Source organism: Rhinolophus ferrumequinum, chromosome 12 (assembly GCF_004115265.2).
Source record: "Rhinolophus ferrumequinum isolate MPI-CBG mRhiFer1 chromosome 12, mRhiFer1_v1.p, whole genome shotgun sequence".
In the NCBI taxonomy this organism is placed as follows: Eukaryota; Metazoa; Chordata; class Mammalia; order Chiroptera; family Rhinolophidae; genus Rhinolophus; species Rhinolophus ferrumequinum.
This window is the reverse complement of record NC_046295.1, coordinates 18,062,556-18,067,668: the sequence shown is the minus strand read 5'-3', so window position 1 is coordinate 18,067,668 and position 5,113 is coordinate 18,062,556. Positions and strand designations below refer to the sequence as shown.

General features: G+C 48.0%; 1 pseudogene; it reads right to left on the bottom strand.

The window, feature by feature from the left end:
• Positions 1-4,037: 4,037 nt before the first annotated feature.
• LOC117032139 (N-alpha-acetyltransferase 60-like) lies at positions 4,038-4,625 on the bottom strand (annotated as a pseudogene).
• Positions 4,626-5,113: the final 488 nt, after the last annotated feature.

The window sequence follows — 5,113 nt, the reverse complement described above, 5'->3', positions numbered from 1 at the left end:
ATTTTTTTATTTTTATTTTTTATTAGTTTCATGTGCACAAAACACTGTGATAGTTAGCCATTTATCATTTATACCCCTCACACAGTGATAACCCCCCTCCCCCAATCTCTTACCCCTCTGACATCGCATACAGCCTTTACATTTCCACTGTCTCCATTCCTTACAGCATCGGTTTTTTAAAGCTTTCTTCTCCTAAGTTGCTATCATTTAAATATTAAATATTTAACATCTACACGCCAGTGACCTCCAAACCAGTAACTTTCCCCGTGACCCCTGCCCTGACCTCTAAGCTGTATATCACGTTGTCTACCCAATATCTTTATATTTGCTGTCTGAATTTCTAGGTCCAAATCAGAACTCTTGATTCTTTGCTTTCGTCCTCCGCTGGAAATCCTGCTCATCCACTAGTCTTCTCCATTTTAGTTAATGGGCCTGCATTCCACCCAGCTGCTTAGGCCCCCACACAAGGGGCTATTCGAGATATAGCCTTTTCTCTCACCTTTACCATATCGTAACACATCTTTTTCTTTTATTGGGGAATATTGAGGAACAATGTGTTTTTCCAGGATCCATCAGATCCAAGTCGAGTTGTTGTTTTCAATCTAGGTGTGGAGGGTGCAGCTCACTGGACTATGTGGGAATTAAACCGGCGACCTGAGTGTTATGAGCACTATGATCTAACCACTGGGCCAACCAGCTGCCCCGTAACAAAACTTTTGAGTTCACCTCTACACCACCCCAAACAGGAGACTTGTTTTTTGTTATAAGCCTCACAGTAGTAAGATTTGCCTACAAATGTACAAGAATTGCTTTGATAAAGATAAATATTGAATTTAAAAAAGATTAATTTTACAGAGATCGTCTCTTGATTCCTTTCCAGAAATTAACTCATAAGTCATCCAGAAGAGCCATCTGTTCTCTGGTTTGCAAGTGTGTTGGAGTTTATTTCTCCCATCTTCCAAAAGAGACTTCATATTCTTGTGCCTTTCAGACCCAGCTGCTATGGATTAGATACACAAAAACGTGTCCTTGTATGTCTGTTATATACAGAAAATAACAATAATGATGAAAATGATAGTATCACTCCTACTACTACCAACTAGCACCTTTTAAGTCCTGGCATCTACTGCAATTAGCACTGTACATTCACTGAGAGTTCGGACCTCACAGTGACACTATGACATAGATATTATTACTGTCCTCATTTTAGACCTGCTCAAGGTCACACAGCTGGGAAGTGGCAGAGAACCAGGACATAAACCTACTTCTGTTAGATTCCAAATCCCATGCTTTTAACCCAAAGTAATTTAAAGTTCTCAGTCACTGACTAGAGGAAGATACAGCTTCTAGTGCAAAGAACATTTTGGCTGGCTTCACGGAGGTAGACATAAAGGTCAGCCTCTAGGAAGATACTACAGTATAAAAATAGATCCTATTTACATCACCTTTCCCTAGGCCTCACAGTCTATTCTTATGTAATTTTCAAGGTAATTTCATTTTGGGGTATGCTGAAAAATTGCCATTCATTTATTCCCCCCTCCCAACATTCATTTCTTCTCAGTTCCTCCTATGGGCACCTTCACAGACATCAGAAGTGTAAAAAGGAAAACCAGGGAGAAACATGAACCTAACAAAAGAATAAATGAAATTACTAGAAAATTTTTCCAAGGGAAGAACACTACCCTGCAGTCATTTCCATCTTTATTTCTTTCTGGATTTGACAGTGAGGGTACCAAATAAACCAGAATGAAAATAGAAGAGATTAAATCAGTCTGGATAAACCAGGTTATGCTATGGTAACAGACTACCTCAAAATCTCAGTGGCTTAAAAAGCACAGGATTATTCTCACTCATGACACGTGCCCCTCAATGGTTAATTTCCATGATTTACTCTCCTTGTATTCAGCATCTGTTTGCACCCTTCTCTCTCTAGTCTGGGCATAAGGGCCATTTTTTGGCTTCGTATAGAAAGTTCCTCAGGAACACCCGCTGGACACAGAAGTTCTTGGAGCTATCGTTGATTTTGTTTGAGGCTTTAAATGATTCCCTGGAAGGATGATTATCCCCAGGGCCTTTTTTTCCTTGGGTTTTGGCCATCCTGCAGTTGAAATAGTCTCATTTGTGTTTCCTGGAGATTTCTTTGGCTCTGAGAGCTCCTCCAAATGAGGCAGCATTCTCTAATTTCAAGTATGGGCTTTGGAAGCCGATGGGAGTGAGAGCTGGCCTTGCCACCTACTAGTTGTGTGACTTTGTGCAATGTCTTAACCTCTCTCAGCTTTAGCTTCCTTATTTGAATAGGGTTGTCGTTCATTATTTGAACAAGGAAAATTGATTGGACTTGAGATAAGCCAAGAGATGATATGAGTAGAAGTTGTTGATGAATTGGGTGAGGCAGAGGGAGTAGGCAAGGAGACCTGACTTCCAGGTTTTTGTCTCAAGCAACTGGGTGGTGATGAATTTTACTGAGGAGGAGATAAGAGATTCAGTGTGTGTGTGTGTGTGTGTGTGTGTGTGTGTGTGTGAGAGAGAGAGAGAGAGAGAGGTCAATTTTGGACATGAGGCTTTGAGGTGCTTTCTAGATATATAAGTGGAAATGTTGGGTTGAAATTTTAATGGTGCTTTATGGTGCCCTTACCTCTCAAGGCAGAAATGAAACCACATTGTCATCATTGATTCAGATTAGAGGACACTGAGCTGAGTCTCAGCTCGGAGCCAACATCAGCGTGGAGTGGGGACCAGTCAGCGAGAGTGTGAGGTGGCCAAGGGAGGAGGAATGCTTTTCCTGCCCCGGCTCACCTTCATCTGGAGACCCTCCTTTTCTCACCATGAGGCCAGAGGAGCCCCCAGGCTGGGAGTTCTGAGGAAGGGAAGGACGCTGGTCCCCGAGCTCCCACTGCCCCGTTGTTCCCCCTTCTCCTCCCGCTGAGGCTAGTGCTGTGACAGTGGCTACATGACATTGCAGCAATGCTGGACATGATTCATCCAAGCCCCTCTACTCTGGAGGGCAGGGAAGGCGGCAAGCAGTTTTGGGGGATGGGGGTGGTGGGGATGCCAGAAGCAAGTGATGTCCGAGTGCATGCTTCTCGGCATTGACAGCCTCTCCTGTTTCTGCTCCCGGAGGCTGAGGGACCACAAGGCATGTGACTCCCCCAAACCCCCAGCTCCAAAGGCCAGGTCCCACTTGATCAACACCACACTCAGCTTCCTCTTGTTTGCACCTGGCCAGAACTTGGAGTAACAGCTCATGGGACTGGGGGGTTGAGGGTGAGGACCTCCAGGACCCGCACTGGCACTGTCCTCAGCCTGGCTCCCTGTGGCAATTCAGTGGAGTGGCTCATCCACTGTCTATGGGCAGTTCCATGCTTTCTGTCGGCAGACAAGTGGGAAACCTTCCCATTATCCGACTGTCTGTTTCGGGGAGCTGAGTCCCAGAGCTCTGTGCTTGGGTGAAAAGCCTTCCCCTAGTAAGGAAGTGGAGGCTGCTCCACTTCTGCAGGCCGGTTCTGGATGAGGGTCTGGCATTTCCTTTATTTAACCCCCTCATTGTTTTGAGGCTTCTGTGCCGTTAGGGTCAAGTCTGCCTGTAACACTTGGGTTACTTCCTCCCAGAAATTCATTCTGGCTTTGGAGGAATGAGCTGCAAGGCACAGGTAATGGAGGGGAAGAGGCCAGTGAGGAGGTACAGGGAAGGAAGCCCCTTCCTGTCCCCTTGCTCCTGGGGCAGCAGTAGAAACAGGTCACAGTGAATGCTCTTGCACCCCAGCGGGCCTCTGGGCTGGTGCACTCACATGGGGGCCAGACCAGGGCATGGGGCAGAGGTTTCCAGAGCAGGAAGAAGGGCTGGAAGAGCCTGTCACAGACCGGGCCTGTCGGCCCCACGGCACTCTGCTCCTGAGCCTGCAGTAGCACCTGGTCTGCAGCTGGGGCAGGTGGCCCAACCAACATCTCTGCAGAGGACAGCTGAGGTCAGATGGCTGGGAAGGTGGGCTCCACAGGGCACCGAGGGGTGGAACCTACTGGAGGCTGCCTGGCTGGCATCACATGGTGTGGCTGTACTCGATGCTACCCTTGATGGAGATGCCCCACCACGGCAGGAAGCTGCAGAGCAGGCTGTGGGCCTGGCGGTAGGTCCCGTGCAGGATGGAGCAGGGGCTCGGATTTGCTAGCGCAGCGACCAAGTGCTGGCTGTAGTCCAGGACGGTCCAGGGAGGGTCGCCACCATTGATGTAGAGGATGTGGATGAAGCCATCTCTGAGCGCCCCACAGATGGAGTAGTAGTAGGGGAGATAGTGGTGCTGCTTAAAGTCTGTTTTCATACAAATTTATTGCTGGGTTGTCAGTGGTGAGGATGTCCATGTATGGTCGATTTTTGACCCTTTAAACTCTGAAGTAAAAGGCAACCTCTTCATGTATCTTGGTCCTACTTTTTATTCCCACGATGGTGCCCCTCTGGGAAAAGAACCTCTTGTTGGAGGTTCTACGAGTTGGAGGATACTATGAGTCTGGAGACTCGATGGGGAACCAGTCACCACGGAGATGCTTCACGGTGTCTATGTCATCGTCGCAGAGGAGGAGGAGGCACAGGCTGACCTCGCTGAGGGCGCTGATGGCACCACCTGTATCATTCACACCTTGGGCAGCAGCCTAAGGCAGCCGATGGTGTAGTGGGGCTCAGCGCATCCCGGGGTCGCAGGGAGCCGGAAGTGGGGCTGCCCAGAGCCTGCAACGAGTTGTGTAACCCAGCAGGGGCAGCAGCTGGAACAAAGGCTGTGGTCCCACAGTAAAGATTTTGGGTGTGGAACCCTTTTTAGTGATGACAAGGTTCAGGAGGTCTTTCTGGCAGTGTGGGGTAGTCTATGTTGCGTGGAGGTGAAATTTGTTATTGTGTATTTGAGGTCAAGGAGCAGTAGATTGAAGGTGTTAGGTGATATCCCACAGAGACACTGAAGTTTTCTAGAATGATGGTGGAAGTTGGGGTTGGGGGGAGAAGAGCATTATGTCTTGAAGAATGTGGCCAGGAGGTCCGCAGCTGATAGAAATGTAGAAGTGTCTGCAGTGATATAGTCAGATAACCTGGGTCCCAAGGAGGAAGTGTGGTGGTTCTAAAGGGGCA